The sequence below is a fragment of the Chiloscyllium plagiosum genome, unplaced genomic scaffold (assembly GCF_037043375.1).
Source record: "Chiloscyllium plagiosum isolate Xiang-an unplaced genomic scaffold, Cpla_swu_hap1 HiC_scaffold_42, whole genome shotgun sequence".
NCBI classification, from domain to species: Eukaryota; Metazoa; Chordata; class Chondrichthyes; order Orectolobiformes; family Hemiscylliidae; genus Chiloscyllium; species Chiloscyllium plagiosum.
In genome coordinates this window covers 84,007,535-84,031,274 of record NW_028270180.1, presented here as the reverse complement: position 1 = coordinate 84,031,274, position 23,740 = coordinate 84,007,535, and the positions used below count along the sequence as shown (strand labels likewise).

The window sequence follows — 23,740 nt, the reverse complement described above, 5'->3', positions numbered from 1 at the left end:
ACTTGCTGTGCTTTTCCAGCATGACACTTTTCGACTCTGATGTCCAGCTTCTTTGGTCGTCACTCTCTCCTTTGAGTAGATTAAACCAAGAATAATTTTGTTGAACAAAGTGCAATAGGAACCAATTCATGAAATTCAGATATCTCACATTTACCTTAACTATGTGAAGGCTAAGACATTCCTAAATTATTGTCAGTAATTGAAACTGTGCTGACAAACTTGTGCAGTATCGGTGCCTCACCTTTAGGTGTTCCCAGATATCGCGCAGCTGCATTATTTTGTTTCACACTCAGCTATATGTTGTTCTCACTTGTTTCTTTGTGAAAGATTACAAAATTAACTTAGATGAATGAAGTTATGATTTCTTTAATAAATGTTGGGAGAACAAATGTCAGTATTTCAAGTGCTGATAAAGTAAAATAAACTGATAATCAGTAGAAAGGGTTTAAGATGGATATGGAACAAATGCTGGCAAATGGGATTAGATTAATTTTGGATATCTGGTCAGCATGGGCAAGTTGGACTGAAGGGTCTGATTTTGTGTTGTACAACTGTGACTTCATTCTCTCAATTATTCCAGAAGTTAAATACTTCGAGGAGGAAAAGGAGAATTTATGCAGAGAATGCACTTGGAATGATGATTGAGGTATATCAAACTCACATTATTTCATGACCTTTTCCTCTGGGTTCTTCAATGAACAAACTTGTTTTGTTATCTGAATAACGATGTATCATGTGATTTGTTTTGCACAAAATATTTTGTTCGGATCTAGTGAACTATTAAGAAGTGATCATTTTTAAAATTTAGGCAGCTTGATTATTATGCAAGAAAAGGTTAGCTTTTTACTCTAACCGAATCAGTGCTCTATAAAAGATAACAAGCTTTTCATATTTTCTGGACACTGAACATATGGAAATCAATTCTGAAGGAAAAATTCCTCATCGGTAATGGAGTAATTGCTTCTAGTCACTCTTCAGTTTATAGAGGCTCGGAAAGAAATGGGTTGGCCAAAGTTAGCAACATCATTTGAATGGAGTATGCTCATTGGGGAAACTTGCAGGATCTGTAGAAGGAACACGTGTTTCAGAGTGTATGCGATAAACTTGAACATTGCTGTTTTTTCACAGAGCTTGGGACCCGACTGGAGCAGCAATGAAGCTCATATTGTTTTTTTTTTAATTTCAGAGCTTGCCAAATTTTTGCTGGTAAATATAGGTGACTTTATCAAAGCACATTTCACACTCCCCAGCTAGGAATTTGGTCACAATTCTGTCAGTCCATCCGTTCCTATGGATAACAGGTATTTTAAATGTGAGCACTCCATTTAACTGTTTGAATTGAATACTTCGTTGGTTAAGTCCTCTTGGATTCTTAATTTCAAATTACTCAAATGTGATTTTTTGTCCCCCTTGAATTTGCCAAGCACTGGGCAGTTCTGGAATTTTCCAAATATTTACAATAGATGCATTTACACTATTGAAGGCAACCTGGCAGATTTGAATACCATTCGGGTAGTCAACAACAATACATAAGTAACTTTATGAATTGCTTACTGTACACCAACAACGCAAGCCAAGTATTAGTGAAACCACAGATTGTTTCCCAAGGATTCCCAAATCTAAACAGTGCATTCCAGATATGCTCACTATCACCATCTGGGAGCAGTCTCCAAAGGCGCTCCCAGAATTTAGAAAGCACATACACTGCCCTCCAAAGCTAAATCTGCTGTCACAGACTTCACTCGTATTGCATACAATGACTTTTATTGTCCATTTCTTTAACGTGACAAATGATTTTACAAACAATTTATAAAATACTTTAAATCCTGAGGAAACGTGATGTCAGCCCTTTTTTAGAATGAATGGAAAGTGTGATGTTTGCTTGGCCTTAGGCTCTATGTATCAGACTGAACTGAACCTTCAGCAAGATGTGGGATGTTTCCCACAAACTGTGTTTAAAAAAGCAAAGCTCATGCGCTGAGATTTAAATGTTCAATCAGGTTTAACAAAAAACCTTTGACTTCAGCTCCTTTAAAGAGACATGCTCTTGGCCTTCACTTTTGTGACGTGATCATTCTTTGATAAAGGTGGCTTTGTGCAACACTGCAGGATGTTGTGCTGAAGTGCCTCATTGGGTGGATGAGCTGTATTACTGGTGTAACTTGGCTAATTTTGAGATGGAATGTTACTTTGAGTTAAATCTTGTTTTTAAACTGAGGCGTGCTTGTGTAACTCAAATGTGGAAACTATGCTCATGTTTGCAATGAACCTATCACTTTTGGAGATTAGTATTTTTCCGATCTGTTTTGTAAATAAAGTTCACTATAGAAAGCACCTGCAGGTCCAGCAGCATCTCTGAGGGGAATTAAACATTGTAAGTTCCAATTCCAGTGACATTTTGTCCGTTCAGACGAAGAGTCAGTGAACTTGAAATGTAACATTATTTTTCTCTTCACGGATGCCCTCAGAACTGCTGAGTTTCTCCAGCACTTTGTTTCTGGGGTTCAGATCTCCAGCACCTGCAGTTTATTGTTTTGTTATCGATCCTATGGTTTGACTTGGGGAGCGAGAGGCAGCAACTATGATCAACGAGGATAAAATTCCCCAACCATGAAAAAACACATAGTTATTTATACTTTGCCAAACACGACTGTAAATAAGAAATGCAATTAAGCTTAGTGCAAGATGGTATACCACCTGCCTTGTCTCAAATTTGCTACTCATCTTTGAGGACTAATCTGTCAGAATTGTGTTTGCTCCCTTCCTTTGAGATCATAGTCCACAAATGTCCCAGTTCCAATTCCTGGGCCGGGCCCGGTAACCACATTGCAGTGGGGTGGGGAGCTTTGTGTCAGCCTGAAGTTTTTGTTAAGAGCAATATTGCGGGGTGAAGCTGACGGTTTTGACTAATATTGTGTCATCAAACTTGGAGGATATCCTTCCGAATGTATTGATTAACTGGACTGAGCCTGTTTACATGCAGCCCTGTTGGTAGTGCTGTAATATTCTAAGTTAAGAATCACACAACACCAGGTTATAGTCCATCAGGTTTATTTGGAAGCAGACTAGCTTTCGGAGCGCCGCTCCTTCATCAGGTGATTGTGGAGGGCACAATTCTAAGGCACAGAATTTATAGCAAACTTTTGTAGTGTGATGTAACTGAAATTATCCAATGAAAAATACCTTGATTGTCTGTTCAGTCTTTCATCTGTTCGAATACCATGATAGTTTCACTTCTTTTATGTGTAAATCACAAAACTTTTTTTAAAGAAGTTGCATTCCTGACAGTGGCCCACCAAATCACTCACTGTATTAATCACTGCACAGTCTCAACAAAGGAATGAAACTGGATGGACCACATTACATCTACCAATGCACTGGAAAATACAACACAATTAGCCCCCTTGACCTGCAACTTCTGTCTCACTGTGGGCCAACAACAGCAGCAGAACTGTACTCCAGCCCTATCTGAAATCTCATGGCCTGGTATATTCCCCATTCAACCATTAACATCAACCCTAGTTCAATGGAGACTTCCACAGGGCATGCCAGAAGCAAAACCAGGCATACCTAAAAATGTGGTGCCAACCTGGTGAAGCTACAGTGCAAGCAACATCAAATAGAACTATGTGATCCAACAACCAATGGATCAGATCTGAGTTCTGCCACACCTAGTCAGGAATGGTGATGGACAATTAAACAATTTACTGCAGGAAGCATCACTGATATCCCCACCCTTACTGATGGAGGGGACTCACACATTCATGCAACAAATAAGATGACAGCATTTGCAGCAATCTTCAGCCAGCAGTGCCAAGTGGATGAGCCTTCTCCATTTGTCCATGACATCACAGATGTGAATCGAATTGGTTGAAAACTCATTTCAAATCAGATCAAGAAATGTACAAGTAGTGTAAAGGCTATGGTCCCTGGCAGCATTGTGGAAATAATACTGATGGCTGTGATCCAGAACTTGCTGAAAATGTGTTGCTGGAAAAGTGCAGCAGGTCAGGCAGCATCCAAGGAGCAGGAGAATCGACGTTTCGGGCATGAGCCCTTCTTCAGGAATGAGTTGCTGAATGCTGCCTGACCTGCTGCGTTTTTCCAGCAACACATTTTCAGCTCTGATCTCCAGCATCTGCAGTCCTCACTTTCTCCTCCAGAACTTGCTGCCCACCAAGACAAGTCGTGCTCCAGCACTGGCATCTACCGACATTGGGAAATGTTTCCCAGTGTTGTTCAACACAAAAACGCAGGAGACATCCAACCCAGCCAATTTCCCTCCATCAGTCCACACTCGCTCAGCAGTGAAGTGATAGAAGTTGTCATCGACAGTGCTGTCAAGCACATTCTCACAATAACCTGCTCAGTGACGCCCAGTTTGGGTTCTTCCAGGGCCAATCAACTTCTGAGCTTGTTACAGACTTGATTCACAAACTGACAAACAGCTGAATTCGAAAGTTGAGGTGAGGGTAACAGCCCAGTCCCACTCCAAGACCACTATTTCGACTTCAGTGATATCACCTGACCTCACCACAGTCTCAGCTCATTTACTGAAACTCTCATTCATTCATCTTGTTAACTCTAGATTTCATTATCTAAACCCACTCCTGGCCAGCATCCCACATCACCCTCCCTATAGTCTCCAGAATATTGAAAACTCTATCGCCCAAGTGTTCACTTGTACCAGAACTTGCTGATCCATCAAAAGGCTCCCATTTATAAGCAACAACAATTTACTTTCACACCCTTGACTTAATTCCTAGCTGTAATCATTCCGAGCTCTATGCACCAGACACACTTTCATATCTCAACAACTTATTTTAGTTTAGACTCCCAATGATGTGTTTATTTTTGAGTTCAGCTGTATAACTGTTTCTACAGATTCAAAGGCAACACAGTCTAGAATTCCCACCCTCTAAGATCTGCTTTCTTCCTTTAACTCATTCCTGAAAAATTGCTTATTTCGCAAAGGTTTGGTCACCGGACATAATATTCTCCAGCTGTGGCCTTATGTCAGAAGTTCTCAATATTTTTTGTGAAATTTAAAATGTGTTGATTTGTACAGATATCTTCTACTCTTCACTATCTCTGAGTGAATAATCTGTAATGTCTCCTACCCAACCACGTTGTGGGAGCACCTTCACCATACGAACTGCAGCAGTACAAGGAAGTCAAACATCACCTTCTCAATAGGCAACAGAGCTTTGGCCTTGATCACTGGTATCTGTAGAAGGAGAAATACACATCATGTTTCAGGGAGTGCAGTATGATTTATAGGGAATGAAAATGGTGCAGAATTTGACTGTTAAAAATGGAAGGAAAATCCACTAACTTATTGGAAAAAAGAACTCTTCACTGTCAAAGATATTGTGGAAAAAATAACCTGATAATGGAGCATATGGTCAGTAGCCAGGCAGCAGTGGACAATCCATTTACAAAGAGGTCTGTGAACGTAATAGTAAAATACTACACATAGCAAAAATACACACGAGAGACTGAAAAAGCTAAATAACAAACAAGTGGACATCAAGGAGCCCAGAGATGAATCAGAGCAATGTTCACTTTTATGATCCCACAGTCAGAGATGTCTAGCACAGAAACAGACTCTTCAGTCCAACCCATCTATGCCAACCAGATATTCTAACCTAATGTATTCCCATTTTCCAGCACTTGGCCAACATCCCTCTGAACCCTTCCTATTCAAATGCCTTTGAAATGTTACAATTTTAGTTGCCCCTTCGGCTCCTTTTGAATTCTCTCCCCACCCCCTTCCCCCGCCACCACCACCCTAAACCTATATCCTCTAGTTCTGGGCTCTAACAACCCTTGTCTATTTACGCTATCCATGTCCCTCACGATTTTTATAAGCCTCTTTAACATCACACCTCAGCCTATGACACTGCAAGGAAAATGGCCCCAGCCTGTTATGCCTCTCCCTGCAACTCAAATCCTCCAACGCTGGCAACATCCTTGAAAATCAATTCTCAAACCTTTCAAGTTTCAGTGCCTCCTTCTGATAGGAGGGAGACCAGAACTGCACACAATATTCCAAAAGTGACCGAACCAATGCCCTGTCCAGCTCCATTACTCAATGCTCTGACCAAGAAAGGGAAGCATACGAAATGCCTTCTTCACTGTCCTATCGACCTGCGACTCTACTTTCAAGGAACTATGAACCTGCATTCCAAGGTCACTTTGTTCAGCAAGACTCTCCAAGACCTTACAATTCAGTGTGTGAGTCCTGCTCTGATTTTCTTTTCTAAAATGCAGCACCTCACATTTATCTAAATTAAACCCTATCTGCCACTCCCTATCCCATTGTTCCATCCGGTCAATATCCCATGGTACTCTGAGATAACCTTCATCACTGTGCACAATACCTCCAATTTTGGTGTCACCTGCAAACTTACTAACTGTACCGCCTCTATTCACATCCAAATCATTTAAATGAATGACAAAACAAATCCAGAAAAAAAATCCATTTCTCTGGGTGTGAATATGCTCTGTGTAAATCCTGCCCTTTGACTCTCTACCAGAGAAGGCTGAACCTTGCCCCCTACAAAGCTGGCGGCTGCACGTGTCCAGTGAATCGTAGCCCCGAATAAAGATGGTGGTGCTTACTCGAGTCAATCGCTGGATGAGGCATTTTCCCGTTTACTGCAAAAACGGGACTAAGTTTCAAATTTGCATTTTCCGATGTGCACCAAACGTCTATAAACCCTCTCAACCCATACCAACACTATTTCCCTCCCGCTTCCTGCTGTTCATTTCTATCTTTGCCAACAGCTCTCCGTCCACACATCCCGAACCGACTGCGAGGATGATCACGTGGTATAGTCTAGTCCCGCCCCTCATTCACCCTGATTGGTCGGAGGACCAACTGCCCCACCAGGTCCTCCAGCACTGTCCCTGCCTTTCCATTGGTCCGCCGCTGACATCAATCACACGGGGCCCATTGTTGGCTGGAGCATGCGGATTGCTTCGTGGCTTTTGTTGCTGTTCATGAGTTACAAGAGTTAAAAATGACACATCAGCATCTCAAAACCACATGATGAAGAAGCAGCAAACATAGTGCTTCCAAATAATCCTGTTGACCAATAGCCTGGTGTTCTCTGAATTTTACTTTTGTCCATCCCAATCCAACACCAACACCTCCAAGTCACGAATGAGGGAGGGATGTATAACATAAGAAATAGGAACAGGAGAAGGCCGTCCTGCCCTTCGAGCCTGCTCTGCCATTCAATAAGGTCATGGCTGATCATTTCATGGACACAACCATTTACCCACGTTCTCACCGTATTCCTTAATTAATTACGTTTTTAAAAATCTAACCTAGCTTTAAAAACGTTTTCTGAACTAGCATCAACTACTTCCCTGGGCAATGAATTCCATAGAGGTCAAGAAGTTCATTCTCAATTCAGTCTTAAATTTGCTGCCTCTAGTCTTGCGGTGATGCCCTCTTGTCCTAGCTTCACCTGCCAGTGGAAACACCCTCTCTACTTATGTTTTATCCATTCCATTCATTATTTTATATGTTTCCATTCTTCTGAATTCCAATAAATATAATCCCAATCTATTCAGTCTCTGTTAAGTGAACCCCCTCAACTCCGGAATCAACCTGGTTAACCTCCTCTGCACTCCCTCTCGTGCCAGTACATCCTTTCTCAACTAAGGAGATAAAAACTACATTCAGTACTCCAGGTGTGGCCTCACCAGCACCCAATACAGCTGGAACATAACCTCTACTTTTAAATACAATCCCTTCAGCAATGCAGGACAAAATTCCATTTGCTTTGAGAACTGATTGTTGTACCTGCTGACCAACCTTCATGTAGAAGGATGCTCAGGTCCCTCTGCAGAGCAAATGATGCAACCTTTTAACATTCAAGTATATTTTTTAAAATGTTACTATAACCAAAGAGTATAAACTTTATATTTACAAACATTCTATTTCATTTGACAAACCATTACCCACTCACTCAATGTATCTATGTTCCACTGCAAAGTGTCACAGTCCTACACTCACTTTGTTCCGCTAATCATCTTAGTGTCACATGCAAACTTTGACACACTACATTTGGTTCCAACTCCAAATCATCTGTATCAATTGTAAATACTTGCAGTCCCAACACCGATCCCTGAGGCACACTACTTCTCAATAATACTTATTTATCCCCACACTTTGCTTCCTATTAGTCAACCAATCTTCTACTCCTTACACCATGCACTCTTATATTATGCAACAGCTTCTTACACAGCACCTTGTTGATGGTATTTTGGAAATCCAGCTACACCACATCCACTGAGTCCCCGTTGTCCATCTTGCTTGACATGTCATCATAGAATTCCAAAAAATTGGTCAAGCATTACCTGCCTTTCATGAACCCATGCTGTGTCTGTACAAGGGGACAATTTTTATCGAGATTCCCTGCTATTTCTTCCTTGATAATAGACCCAAGCATCTTTCCCACTACAGAGAATAAACTAACTGATATATAATTCCCCACTTTTTGTCCAACTCCTTTTTAAAACAGTGGTATCACTTTTGCTGTTTTCCAATCTGCTGGGACTGCCACAGAGGCCAATGAATTGTGGAATATTACTGCCAGTGCATTTGCTATTTTTCCTGGCATCTCTTTTAGTACCCTGGGATGCATTGCATCAAGGTCAGGAGACTTCTCTATCGTTCGCTCAATTACCTCCAAACAGTCTAAAACTAGCTGTTCCGTCATAACAATAGTTTCCAAATCCTCACCTACCTTTGTCTCTTTTCTAGTTACTGGAAAGATATTAGTATCCTCCACTGTGATATCCCATATCTAAATGCTTCTTTTCATTTCCAAAGGACCAACATTTACTTTAGCCATTCTTTTCTCGTTATATATGTTTATATAAACATTTGCTCTCTGTCTTTATAGTCTGTGCTAGTTTATTTTTTCTCATGTTCGATATTACTTTTCTTTATAGCTCTTTTGTGGCTTTCGGTTGACCTTTAACGTTTTCCCTATTCTAGTTTCATGCTGTTTTTGGCCACTTTGTACGCCTTCTCTTTCAATTTGATTTTCCAGAACGGTAACACAATTCTCCAAGCATTTCCCATACTCTTTCTTCTTGCTACGGCACTCTCGACCTGCTTCTCTGTTTTTCATGAGGCGGATTTCACGTTTACGAGTGGTTTCTTCAGCATTCTGGGGCTGGCTTTGCAGGACTGGTGAAGATGCCCTGGCCAACAGTGGAGTTAGGAGTTGTACGGATCTGATAGGTTCGGACATCTCCAGCAGCACCTTGTACAAGCACCTGGCTGCCCGGCACAAAGGTTTGCTGTCCATCAGGGCTCTGTGCATACTGTATAATGGCTGCTCCAACCTTGGGTGTAGCTGCGTTGGTCATTGTTAGTGTCTGAAGTCCTTGCACTTCATCTGTAGCATTGTTCGCCAGCTGAATTGCTCCCCCCTGTGTAATAGCAATGTATTGTCCGCTGCTAATCTGATAGATGGGTGTCTGCATCTTCATTGTAGTAATGGTTGAGACAGATTCTTCTTCTGATTTCTCTTCATCGGTTTCTTGGCACACTGGTGGGATCAGAAGAAATTTCATTCAGGATTTTTCTGTATGAACGCCGACTCGATAGAATTCCTCTACGTTTCTGAGAGTCAGTCATGCTATCCACAGATTCCTGGGAGTCTTCATTTTCAAGTATAGTAGAAATCTGAACAGTCTGAAATTGGGGGGACTGTATGACTGAGGATTGAGCTGCTTGGATAACTCCTTGGACTTGAACAGCCTGCCCATTCGGCAATTGCACCAAAGTTGGACTTGTTGTTGATTGGATCCGAGGCATGGTTACCTGCATGGTCACATTATATATTAATGATCTGGATGAAGGGACTGGAGGCATTCTAACGAAGTTTGCTGATGATACGAAGTTAGGTGGACAGGCAGGTAGTACTGAGGAAGTGGAGAGGCTGCAGAAGGATCTAGACATTTTGAAAAAGTTGTCTAGGAAATGGCTGATGGAATTCAATGTGAGCAAACGCGAGGTATTGCACTTTGGAAAAAAGAATACAAGCATGGACTACTTTCTAAACGTTGAGAAAATTCATAAAGCCAAAGTATACATGGATCTGGGAGTGCTAGTCGAGGATTCTCTAAAGGTAAGCATGCAGGTTGAATCCGTGATTAAGAAAGCGAATGCGATGTTGTCACTTATCTCAAGACGGTTGGAATATAAAAGCACCGATGTGCTACTGAGACTTTAAAAAGCTCTGGTTCGGCCCCATTTGGAGTACTGTGTCCAGTTTTGGTCCACACACCTCAGGAAGGATATACTGGCACTGGAGCGTGTCCAGCAGAGATTCGCACGGATGATCCCTGGAATGTTAGGTCTAACATACGAGGAATGACTGAGGATCCTTTGATTGTATTCATTGGAGTTTGGAAGGTTAAGGAGAGATCTAATAGGCACTTACAAGATAATACATGGCTTGGAAAGGGTGGACTCTAGGAAATTGTTTCCATTAGGTGAAGAGACTAGGACCGGTGGGCACAGACTTAGAATTGGAGGGTATCAATTCAGAACAGAAATGCAGAATCATTTCTTCAGCCAGAGAGTGCTGGGCCTGTGGAATTCATTGCCGTGGAGTGCAGTGGAGGCCGGGACGCTAAATGTCTTCAAGGCAGAGATTGATAACTTCTTGATGTCACAAGGAATTAAAGTCTACGGGGTGAATGCGGGTAAGTGAAGTTGAAATGCCCATCAGCCATGATTAAATGGCGGAGTGGACTCGATGGGCCGAATAGCCTTACTTCCACTCCTATGTCTTATAGGCTTATGATCTAATTTGATCACTTTCCTCAGATACACATTGCTGAGTATGCCTTTTCATACAGTTCTTCCTTTTCACTGGAATAGACCTTTGTAAAATGTCTTTGAAAATCTTCCACTGCTCATCAACTTCCCACCATAAAATTTTTGTTTCCAGTCTACTTTATCCAGATTCTCTCTCATTCTATTGTAGTTCCCAGTGTTCCAGCACAGAACCCAGTTATTAGATTTTATCTTCACACTCACCATATGTATTCTAGTTCAACCATACGGTGATCGCTTCTTCCCATGGGATCCCTAACTCTGAAGTCATTAATTATTCCTGCCTCATTGCACAGGGCATGGAATCTTTCACTATGGCAAATCTCCTAAGGTGCTTCATGGATGATCAATACATTGACTAAAGAGAATGATTTTAAAATACATCTTAAAAGGATGATAGAGAAGGTTAGGGAGGATGTTCTACAGACTTCTGCCCTTGACAGCTCCAACTGTGGAGTGATGCAGGTGGGGTGTGTTGGAAAGGGAATGTGCAAAGGCAAAATGGAAGAGCGCAAGCAGTGGATAAAGTCTTAAGGACAGAGGAAGTTCCAAACTCAGTCTGTCTATCATAGAGAGTATGGCTGTCTCATGGACTTTGAAGCCCTGCAACAGGTCCATGCATGTCATGACTATAGTGATAAAAGAGATTTCTGCTGTCTTAAACAGAGTGACGGATCTTGTATTGTGGGCTTATGAAACGTCACTGATCTCTACCAAACATGTACGAGGTAGAGTCAGGGCAATAATAAGATGCTGCAACAAGAGGGTAACAGGTAACTCCATACAAAACCCTACTCCTTCTCACCTATTTTCACCTCCAAAACTGAGGGAGTTCCAGAAAAGCAGCTTTATATCCCACCACAACACTTTACCCCACAATCGTGGGATATGGCTGTGCACAAGGAAGAGTGGAACAGACTGTATTGGGACCCTGAAACACTTGGTAAAGACTAAAATCACCTGAGTATTGAGAGCCCCACCGCATTGTGTGCGTTTCTATTGTTTTTATTCGGTTCCTGACTTCCCTTGTTTTCCCTCAAGAACCTGTTCAAAGTTGATTTTACACACACCTGCACCATCTGTGAATTGAACGCCGGCCTTTTGGTCTAAGATTCGGGATATTTTCACCGCAGCACAAGGCATCGACTCCAACTTCCCTTGTCCCTTAATGTTTCTGTGGCTTCGCTGCTGCGTTGCGCCTCAATCAACACTGCAATTGGGAGGAAGGGGCGGAACTGGAGGACAGAGAAGAATCTGGTCCTCCAACCAGAGTGAGCGAGGAGCGGGGCCAGTGCATTCTCGGGAGTGAACGCTTCAGGATTGGTCAGAAAGTAAACTGTTTTTCAGGATTGATCATTCTCACGACATTGTGGAGCATTAAACTCCTCTCATAAAACAATGTGAGGTTTTAAAGAAATCGTTAATATGTAAATCTGACAACATAGTTAAGATGTAAATCTGACAATGTACATATTTCCAACCGATTTACACAACTCGAGTAACAAACTTATTTTCAAACTCCCAGAACGATTGGTAATTTACATACCTAGCCGGTATGGTTAAGTTGGACCGAAAAATCTATTTGCATATTAACCATCTCAATGACTGTAACTCGACAGAGCAATTGTTAATGTCTAATATTTCCCCCATGATTCTGTGCAGTTATGGACATTCTCTATAAATGCACTGATAACCTCTGACGCACGCGCAGTTTGGTTTGTATGAAGAGAATGCGCACTGTCACATTAACCAGGACACGGCGAGACATGGAGCAGCTTAGATTACTTCACTAAAGACATGAATGTACCCGGTGGGTTTTTCTTAATATCAGCAATTGTTTAATACTCACTTACAGGTTTTTAATTGCATCTTTTTTGAAGCATTTAATTTACATTCAATCATTTGCAATGGTGGTATTTGAACCTGTGTCCAGAGCACATTTGCTGAGTTTCTGGATAAATTGTTTCACATAATGCCACTAGGCTATCACGTCGCCTGCTCCAGGTTGTGCATCCCAGTGCAACATGAATCAAAACCCTTTCTTCCTGCACAATTGTTTGATCTTGCTCTCTGGTGATATTACTAAGTAACTCTCCATGTGGGATCCCTCACTGTGTGGGTCTAATTGTTGCCTCTGTCAGTGTCCCTCGCTCTTGGAGCTACTCCAGATCCTGAGTAAACAGAATTCTCCACTCCAGATAGACGATGGAGACTGGCAACACTGCAATTGGGAGGAAGGGGCGGAACTGGAGGACAGAGCAGAATCCGGTCCTCCAAACAGAGTGAGCGAGGAGCGGGGCCAGTGCATTCTCGGGAGTGAACGCTTCAGGATTGGTCAGAAATTGCACTGCATCAGTCCAATTTTACATTCTGTTTATCTGTCTGTAGGTACTCCGGAAGGTCCTGACCTAATAGACTTCCCAGCTCCTGGGTGTCTCATCCATCCCTCATTGAAGAAGGTTTGTCAGCCAGAGAGACACAGGGCAGGGAGATCTGGAGCCTTCAATAAATCCTGCAGTGAGGTAAGATCACACTCAGTGCACAGAGCAGAGAGTAATGAGAGGGCTCCAAACATCAGCTAACAGGACATGACATAGCTATAGTGCTGGAGGGGGAGCACAGTACAGTCACAACCCAGGTTCAGTCACCGCCTTTACTGCAAGTTTTGTTGTACTAAGACAACATCGGGAGTGTCACAGTTAACAATCCAAGCCTGTGCTGTCTTAATGAGCATCAGTACAAAAGAGGGGAAAGCGGGCCTTCCACGAGAGGGTGGGAATGCTGTCTGAGAATGTTCTGTTAGGTGTTTCCTCTCCTACACTGTACCTATGGCTTGTCTTGTGGATCAGATCTTCAATCATTCTAATGCCAAAAACAGTTCCTATTTCTGTACTTTCCGCCCCTCTCACCAATCACATCATACGTTTGAAACCTGCCCCAGTCCAGACGACCATCCATATCTCTCTAACTTATTTCAGTCTCGACAACATGCCTTGTCACGATAGTCCACTCATCCAATAACTCAAGACTTCGGCTCTGTTTCTGTGCTGCATGACTCTCTGGCTGAAGTCATCAATGCTGACCAGGTTTCCTGAACTGAATGAGTTGCATTTCCCTGCGTTTGGCCCATGGCCCTTCAAACCTTCTCCTCTCCAAGTTCCTGCCCAAATGTCTTTTCTATGTTGTAATTGTTCTTGATTCTCCATTGCGCCACTGGCAGTCCATTCCATGTATGAACTGTCCTCTGTGGAAAATGTTGCCCCTCAGCTCCCTAAGTATATCTTGCTCTCGGTCACTCCTCAGGCCTTACCCATTCTGCTGTGGGACACAACCCCTCATCAACATAGACTCCCCTCGGACATTACCCATCCTGCTGTAGGACACAACCCCTCCCCGGTACAGTCTACCCTTGAGCCTTACCCATCCTACTTTGGGACGCATACCCTCCCCGGTACAGATTACCCATTCTGCAGTGGGACACGACCCATCCCCGTTACAGACTCTCCTCGGGCCTTCCCCATCCTGCAATGGGACACAACCCCTCCCAGAACCAGACTCCGCTCGGGCCTTACCCACCCTGCTGTGGGACACAACCACTCCCCGGTGCAGACTCCCTCGGGTCTTACCCATCTTGCTGTGGGACACAACCCCTCCCCGGTGCAGACTCCCCTTGGGTCTTACCCATCCTGCTGTGGGAAACAACCCTTCCCCGGTACAATCTACCCTTGAGTCTTACCTGTCCTGCTTTGGGTTGCATACCCTCCTCGGTACAGAGTACCCACGGGCCTCACCCTTCCTGCTGTGGGGCACAATCCCTCTCTGGTGCAATCTGCCCTCCATCCTTACCCATCCTGCTTGTGACACAACCCCTCCACGGTACAACTCACCTCAGGCCTTACCAATCCTGCTTGGGACACAACCCCTCCACGGTACAACTCACCTCAGGCCTTACCAATCCTGCTGTGGGACACAGACCCTCCCCGGTACAGAGTCCCCTCGGACCATACTCATCCTGCTGTGGGACACAACCCCTGCCCGGTAGAGTCCCCTCGGGCATTACCCATCCTGCTGTGGGACACACACTCTCCCCTGTACAGATTCCCGTGGCCTCACCCACCCTAACGTCTCCCCTGTGCAGATTTACCTCGGACATTACCAATCCCAGGTCCAGACTTGTCCATAGCCTTGCCCATCCTGCTGTGGGACACGATCATTTCCCAGTACAGACTCCCCTCGGGCCTTTCCCATCCTGCTGTGGGACGCAGCCACTCCCCGGTACACAGTCCCCTCGGGCCTTACTATCCTGCTGTGGGACACAACCCCTGCCCGGTACAGAGTCCACTCCGGCCTTACCCATCCTGCTGTGGGACAGGTTGACAATTGTGTTGAATAGAATCCTTCCAGTGTGGAAACAGGCCCCTGGTCCAGCAAGTCCACACAGACCCACGTTACATACCCTGCTCAAAATAGCTTCAAAATACCTAGAAACAGTGATCATTGAATTGGTTAAAAACTCCGAAGTTACATTGGGCAGTTTAAACGTTTCGCTGTATTGGTGATATGTTCCTTTTCTTCAAAGAGGTAACATTTTTATTAAAGCAGCAGATGTTCATTGTGAGAGTGTCTCTGTTAAACTAGAAGCTGTTCTGTTCTCTGTTTAACAGGCTGTTGTTGCGTGCGATGGATTGTCACTAACAGCGTAATTGACCTGTGAGTCCTTGATCAGGTTTTCGTTGTCTGTAAATCTAGTGATCAGTGAACTACACATGTGCTCTTCTTAGCGAAAACAAAAAAAATCATTTCTCAACGTAAAAACGGCACATCACAAAGCTATTTCATGTATTTTTGGCACACACCACTGACCAGTGTATCTGTTTCCTAAATAATTTTGAACTCGATCTGTAACTCTAAAAGTATCTGAATTGCTTGTCAGTTGGTTGAGAATTCAGCCTCTTTGTTCTGAGCTGTTTTGATGCAGGCGGTGGCTTCATTCTGTCTCTGCCAAGCTTGTTTTCTCCTTCTGCTGTGATTCTGGGAAATTCCTTTCTGCAGGTTAGAATATTCAATGACTGAACATTGAATGATTTTGAATCTAACAGAGCCTTGTTTTCAGCTCATTATTCACTTTCCATTTCCTGGTTGTGTTGAATGTTACAGGAACAGGCTCTGAGCAATGTTTCCATTCACTTGTATTGGAGTCATTGACAGCCACGTGCTCAGTCAGTTTCAGGCCAATGGATCAGTTTCTCTGTCCTATTAGATGATGGCCACTTGCTCAGTTTCCGATGGCTCACCTCAGTGTCAGTCCGTCAGCTGCTGAAACTCTCCATCCAGCATTTGTTCCATCTCACCATGACTACTCCAGCACAGTCCCAGCTTGTCTCCCACATTCTACCTCTATATACTCATGATCACCTCAGATTCTACTGTCAGTATCCTTACAGCAAGTCACGTAGGTCATCCACCTCCATTTCACGCTGGTCTACATTACATTCAGTCCAAATGTAATTTCACAATTCCATTCATTGCGTTTAAAAACACCCATGCTCTTGTACTAAACAAACATCCAGGTTCCATCAGGGTGTCTGCGTGGTTGGGTTGGAGCAACAGCAGGACACACTGAGGATCGTACAGGGGACAAAGATGCGGGATGTTTAAGAAGAGAGATCTGGTGTATTGTTGGGGATAGCTTCTCAGGGGAGTAGCACAGCAGTAGCCAGGTCTATAACACCACAACTCAATAGCTTGAGTTATCGGGAGAGTTAGACAAGCTGGAACATTTCCCTTCAGAGCACAGGAGACATAACAGAGATCTTATAGCAATGTATATGATCATGAGAGGCATGAATAGGGTGAATGAATTCAGTCGTTTTCCCAGGGTTGAAGAATTGAGGATTAGAGGGCATCAGTTTAAGGTTAGAGCGGAAAGAATAAAATGGAACGTTAGCAGCAACCTTTTTACACAGATGCTGATTCTCATACGGAATGAGCTGTCGGTGGAAGTGGCTGAGGCAGGTACATTAACAACATTTAAAAAACATTTGGACAAATACATGGATAGGAAAGGATTAGAAGGATATGGGGCATGGGCATGGAAATGGGGGTGCCATGGATGGACATTATGGTTGCCAGGGATCAGTCTGGCCCCTAGGACCTCTCTGTGTTGTATGACTCTATAACTGACTTTGCTGTAGAACAAGGTCGGACAAAATCCAAGGGAGCAAAAAAAGGAGGCGAGCCACTAGTTGGGGGCATAGACAGGTGTTACTGTGGCTGCGTCCGAGACTCCAGGATGGGGTGTTGTATCCCTGCTGCCTGGGTCAAGGACATATCTGAGCATTTGCGTGAAATTCTGAATTGGGAGAATTGGGAGGCCAGAGGTCATGGTGCACATTGCTACCAACGACACGGGTAGAAAGAGGGATGAGGTCCTGAGGAGTAAGCACAGGAAGTAGAGAACGACTGAAAAGCAGGACCTTGAGGGTAGTAATCACTGCGTTAGCACCAGTCCTATGTGTTTGCGAGACAAGGAATTAAAAGATAGCAGAGATGAATGCACGGCTGAAGAGCTGGTACAGGGGGAGAGTTTCAGGATCTTGGATCATTGGAACCTCTTCTGGAGCAGGGGTGACCTGAACTAGAGGGGAACTGATATCCTCACAGGGAGGCTCGCTCCTGCAAAAAGGGAAGGGTTTAACCTAGATTGGCAAAGGCCTGGGAACCACAGCAGCAGGGCAGCACGTGGGCGGGGGGTGGGGGGTGGGGGGTGCAAGTAAGGTCGGAAGATGTAAATGAGTCAATCAGAAAGGAAATACAGAGAAATGAACACCATAGTATGAATGGGCTGATTGTGTTAATATCAACACAAGGCGCAACATAGCTAAGGTAGTTAAGCTCAGATCCGATATTGTGGCCATTCCAGAGATTTGGTTCGGAGAAGGACAGGACGGGCTGCTCAATATTCCAGGGTTTCGTTGTTTCAGACAAGATAGAAGGGAGAGTAAACGAGGTGGAGGAGTTGCATTACCAATCGGGTGAATGTTACATCTGCACTCAGGACATACTGCAGGGGCTCGCCCACTGAGGCAACGTGGATAAGAAGGATGCAGTTGATGGGATTATACTATAGGACCCTCAATCTGCCAACGATACCTCGAGGTAAAATATCTCGGCAGATTATGGAAAGAGGCAATAACAACAGAGTTCTCACAGTGACTTTAACTTCCCCACCATTTGCTGGCACTACTTTAGAGCAAGAGGCTGGGACAGTGCAGACTTTATTAAGTGTATCCAAGAGGGTTTCTTGAAATAGTAATGTAAAGGAGGGGGAGGGGCCAGAGTGCACCTTGTATTGCTGAATGAGCCTGGCCAGGTGACTGACCTTTCAGTGGGAGTCCATTTCGGAAACAGTGATCACAACTTAAGTTTTTTTTAAGGCAGCTACGAATAAATGGGATGTTTCTAAATTGTGGGATTGCAAATGATGTCAGTATTAGGTAGGAGCTAGGGAGTGTTAATTGGGAAGATCTGTCATTAGACAATGCCACACTGGGCACGTGGGAGTTAGTTAAAGGCTTGCTGATCGGAGTTCACGACCAGCACGTTCCAGTAAGGAGGAGGGATAAGGCTGGCAATGTAAGGGCCCCTTGGATAACAAGGGAGGCTGGGAATTTAGTCAAAAGGGGACAAGAACAAGTCTATGCAGGGTTTGGGAAGCTAGAATTTGACATGGCATGTGAGGAATGTAAAAAAACAAAAGCTGGAAGGAACCTGAACAGGGAATGAACAGAGCAAGGAGGGGCCATGCCCTTCGCAAGTGGGGTTAAAGTGAATCCCAAATCGTTCTGGAGATAATTACCCACAAGAGGATATGAACATGGATCGTTACAACTCAGTACAGGCCTTTTGGCCCTCAATGTTGCACCGACTTGTGAAAAAAATCTGATGCCTATCTAACCTACACCCTTCCAATATTACCCATATGTTTGTCCAATGCCCATTTAAATGCCCTTTGCGTCATCAATTCTACTACTGTTGCAGGCAATTAAGTCACCTCTCGACATTCTTCTCTCCAACTAAAACAGCCTCCATTCCCTCAGCCTTTCCTTGTAAGACCTTCATTTCATTCCAGGCCATATCCCAATAAATCTCCTCTGCACCCTTTCCACAGCTTCCACATAACTAGGAAGAAGGTCGGGCCAGTCAAGACTAAAGGAAGGAACTTGTGCTTGAAGTCAGTGGAAGTGGACGAGATCTGAACTAATCACTTTGCATCAGCATTCACGCAGGAAAAGGATATAGAGGATAATGAGATTTGTGCGGAGCATGCTAATGTGCTCGGGCATTTTTGAGGTCGATAAAGGAGCGTTAGATTTCTTGAAGAGCATTGAACTGGATTAATCCCGAGGACCCGATGGGAGCGACCCCAGGTTATTTGAGAAAGACAAGACAGGAGATTTTTGGGTCTTGGCCTTGATGTTTGAATCCTCGCTTGCCACTGGAAAGGTCGCAGAGGACTGGTGAGTAGCTTATGGTTTTCCTCTCTTCAAGAAGGGAAATAGGGACAATCCAGGAAATTATAACCTGGTCAGTCTCACCTCAGTGGTTGGGAAGCTTTGCACAGAATTCTTTCGGATAGGATTTATGCCCATTTGGTAAAGAGTGACCTAATTAGGGACAGTCAGTGCAGCGTCATGAGATGCAAGGGTTGACGGTCAAAATGTTTTACCCAGAGTTGAAATATCTTTACTAGAGAATGTGCATTTAAGGTGAGAGGGGGAGAGCTCAAAGGAGATGTGACGGGTAATACGTTTTCCACAGAGAGTGGGAGGAATCTGGAACATGCTGCCAGGGATGGTGGAGGAGGCAGATATGAGAGGGGTGTTTAAGGGGTTTGTGGGTAAGCATGTGAATATGCAAGGACATGGAACAAAGATAGGCATAAAGGATGAATTTAATTTGGGGTCACATTCAGCACAACATTATGGGCTGAAGGGCCCGTTCCTGTGCTGTGCTGTTCCTTGTTGTGTTTCTTTTGTTACAACATGACGGTGATCCCCTCTGTTAATTAGACCAAACACCCAGAAACGTTCACCTCACCACGTAATCTGTTAATGTCTGAGTGACAGAGAACTCACAAATTCCACTATTTAAAGAAAATAGCATCAATTTATTTTTAACTCGAAATGTGAATAAGAAACAACTATTCATAAATCTAAGCTCCCCCTTTCTCTTCACTGCTTATGATCTGCCTCCAGCTCTATAACTATACATTATTTCAATAAGACACTTATTAAAATTACATCAATTTAATTTCAAACCCACACAGTGACTCGTGTCTTTTGTGTCTTTTGGTTACTGGCGGAGGATCTGCCTGGGTCGTCATCGTCTTCTTTTACTCTGAGTATGTTTCATATGAAAAGGTCCCCTTTGATTGAGAGACTTTCCCAATTTATTGGCGAGCAAGATGTGAACTCTCCCAGACAGCAGTTACTCTCTGACCAGTTTTTAAAATGTCTGCATTTTAATTGCCCCCATTAGATCATCTCATTGGCTTGAAACTGGCAAAACAATAAATTCAAACTCGATTGGGTTTTGGAATCTTGGGGTATAATTTAAACTGATAGGTTAAATTTGAATTATTGTCAAAACAGCAATCAACTCAGGTCTATATTTCACAGCCAAATGTTACATTTGTTTGCTTTCCTAGTACACTCAGGGATTGCTGGCCAGTCATATACGGTATACAGGTAGTTGTAAGCTCTCAGGTCAGAAGAGTGTTCTCTTTCTCTTAAAGATACAGTACACACCTTCAACTTTATAACACTTTGAGCATTATCTTATCAGCAAGTAATTTATTAAAGTGACAAGCTTCAGATTGTTTACATGACCTTTTTAGCTTAATATTTCAATTTCAACATAAAACAATGGCTTGTGTTTGTGAGAGGATCATGTTGCTGTGTGCAACAGACTTTCACAAATAAGATTATGCTCCCGATAACGCAGATTTCCTTTGTCTGCAAATGCTGCACGAAGTGATTTAAACACCTGGAAAGGGGTTTGGTTTTCCAATGTGATTTCCAGTAATGCACTTAGTGGAACCTCAGGCAGACAGATGGACACAGATGAGTGCAAATTTGTTTTCTTCTTTGGAGGAAGCACACGCTGCCATCAGAGTGTTTGTAACAGAAGGGCACTGACTCATTCCTGGGACTGGAGGTTGTTTATAAAGTGGGACGAAGTGGGTGAATAAGAAGTGTTTTCATTGAACTGGATATTATTACCAAAGCGATTGGCAGAGTTGATGTTGGCAGCTGTCTCTGCTGATAGGAATCTACAATGGGTCACAGTCTCAGGACTTGGAGAGCAGCCCGAGTGGATGAGATAAGGAGAAATGGCTTCACTCAAACACCTGGGAATCTGTGATCATTCCCACCTCAAGAACGGAATCACTGACGACATTCCAGAGAATAATTTGCAATGTTTGCGATAATAAGTGGATCAAAAGATGTTGCAGAAACTGGGTGAGTTCTGAAAAGTTAACGATGATGTTACTAAGATGAACACAAATGCTGTGGCTGCTGGAAAGTTGAAACAGACTGGCAGCTAATGTCGAGAGAGAGAAGCAGAGTTAATGTTTTCCGGCTTCTGGACTCTGAATCAGAGGATCTTGACGGAGAAACCCTTCCAACAGATGGGGCAATCCAAGAGATACCCAATATTCACATATTCACCGTTCCCCCAACCCCGTACAACGCCGTTTTCCCCCCAACCCCGTGCAACGCCGTTCCCCCAACCCCGACCGACGCCGTTCCTCCAACACCGTGCAACGTCGTCCCCCAGCCCCGTCCCCCCAACCCTGTGCGACGCCGTTCTCCCCAACCCCGTGCAACGACGTCCCCCCAGTCCCGTGCAACGCCGTCCCCCCAACCCGGTGCAACGCCGTTCCCCCCAACCCCGTGCATCGCCATTCGCCCCCACCCCGACCGACACAGTTTCACCCCAACTCTGTGCAATACCATCCCCACAAACCCATCACCCCACCTCGTGCAACGCCGTTCCCCCCAATCCCGTCCAACCCCTTTGCCCCCAAACCCGTTGCCACAACACCATTGCCACCAATCCCAGAGTGCCTACGGGAATCCTCAGAGTGTGTGAGGGAGTCCCCAGAGTGTGACAGGGAGGGTCCCAGGGAGTCCCAGATTATGTGAGAGAGTCCATGTTGTGTAAGGGAATCCCCAAGTGTAAGAGAGAATCACAGAATGTCCCAGAGTGTGTGTGCGCGAGAGAACGTCCCAGGGTGGGGGTGGAGTTGCGCGCGAGAGCATCCCTTGTGGTGGGGGTCGCGGTTTCACACGTGAGAGTGTCTCGGGGTGGGGAGGCGCGCGCACGTGACAGGGCGTCCCAGGGATGCGCGCGCACGCGAGAGAGCGTCCCAGGGTGTCCCAGAGTGTGTGAGGGATTCCCAGAATGTGTACCCAGAGTGTGTGGGAGAGGGTCCCAGTGTCCCAGAGTATGTAAGGGAATCCCGGACTGTGTGAGAGTGTCCCATAGTGTGTTTGCGAGTCCCAGAGCGTGTAAGGGAATCAGAGTTTCCCAGAGTGTGTGAGAGAATCCCGGAGTGTCCCAGAGTGTGTAGGCGAGGGTCCCAGTGTCCCAGATTAGGTAAGGTAGTCCCAGAGTGTTAGGGATTCTTCGAGTGTGTGAAAGAATTCCAGAGTGTTCCAGAGTATGTGAGGGAATCCCAGAGTGTGTACCCAGAGTGTGTGGGCGAGGGTCCCAGTGTCCCAGATTGCGTAAGGGAATCCCACAGTGTCCCAGAGTGTGTTAGGGATTCCTAGAATGTGTGAGAGAATCCCAGAGAGTCCCAGAGTGTGAGAGAGAATCCCAGAGTGTGTAAGAGAATCCCAGAGTGTGAAATGGAATCCCACAGTGAGTGAGAGAGATTCCCAGAGTGAGTGACAGCGTCCCAGAGTCCCACGGTGTGTAAGGGAATCCCCGAGTGTAAGAGAGAATCTCCGAGTGTCCCAGAGTGTGTGAGAGAATCCCAGTGTCCCAGTGTTTGTAACGGAATCCCAGAGTGAGTGAGAGAGTCCCAGGGGTTTGTGAGAGAGTCCCAGAGTCCCATGGTGTGTAAGGGAATTCCCGAGTGTATGAGAGAATCCCCGAGTGTAAGAGAGAATCACAGAATGTCCCAGAGTGTGCCAGAGTGAGTAAGGGAATCCCAGAGTGTCCGAGAGGACACCCCATACTGGCATCTTACCCTCCTTCGATCTCTTCATAGCCAACTGCCGCCCCCCTCGTTGATTTTGTCCGAGAGTGTGTAACAGAATCCCAGGGTGTGTATGAGAGAGTCATAGGTTGTGTGAGAGAGATTCCCAGGATGTGCCAGAGGGAATCCCAGAGTGTATGAGAGGGAATCCCAGAGTATGTGAGAGGGAATCCCAGAGAGTCCCAGGGTGTGTGAGGGAATCCCAGTGTGTGTGAGAGAATCCCAGAATGTCTCAGAGTGTGTGAGAGAATCTCATAGTGCCCCTGAGTATGTCAGGAAATCCCAGAGTGTGTAATGGAATCCCACAGTGAGTGAGAGAGTCCCAGAGTGAGTGAGTCCCAGAGTCGCATGGTGTGTAAGGCAATCCCCGAATGTTAGAGAGATTCCCCCAGTGTGCCATAGTGTGCGAGAGAACCCCAGTAAGTGTAAGAGAATCACAGTGTCCCAGAGTGAGTGGGAGAGGGTCCCTGTGTCCCAGGTTGTGTGAAAGAGTCCCAGAATGTGTGAGAGAATCTCATAGAGTCCCAGAGTGTGTGAGAGAGGGTCCCAGTGTCCCAGACTGCGTAAGGAGATCCCAGAGTGTGTGGGAGGGAATCCCA

General features: G+C 44.7%; 1 pseudogene; it reads right to left on the bottom strand.

Annotated features, from left to right (window-relative positions):
- Window positions 1-8,954: 8,954 nt before the first annotated feature.
- LOC148137970 (cyclic AMP-responsive element-binding protein 1 pseudogene) lies at window positions 8,955-9,844 on the bottom strand (annotated as a pseudogene).
- Between the last annotated feature and the right edge of the window lie 13,896 nt (window positions 9,845-23,740).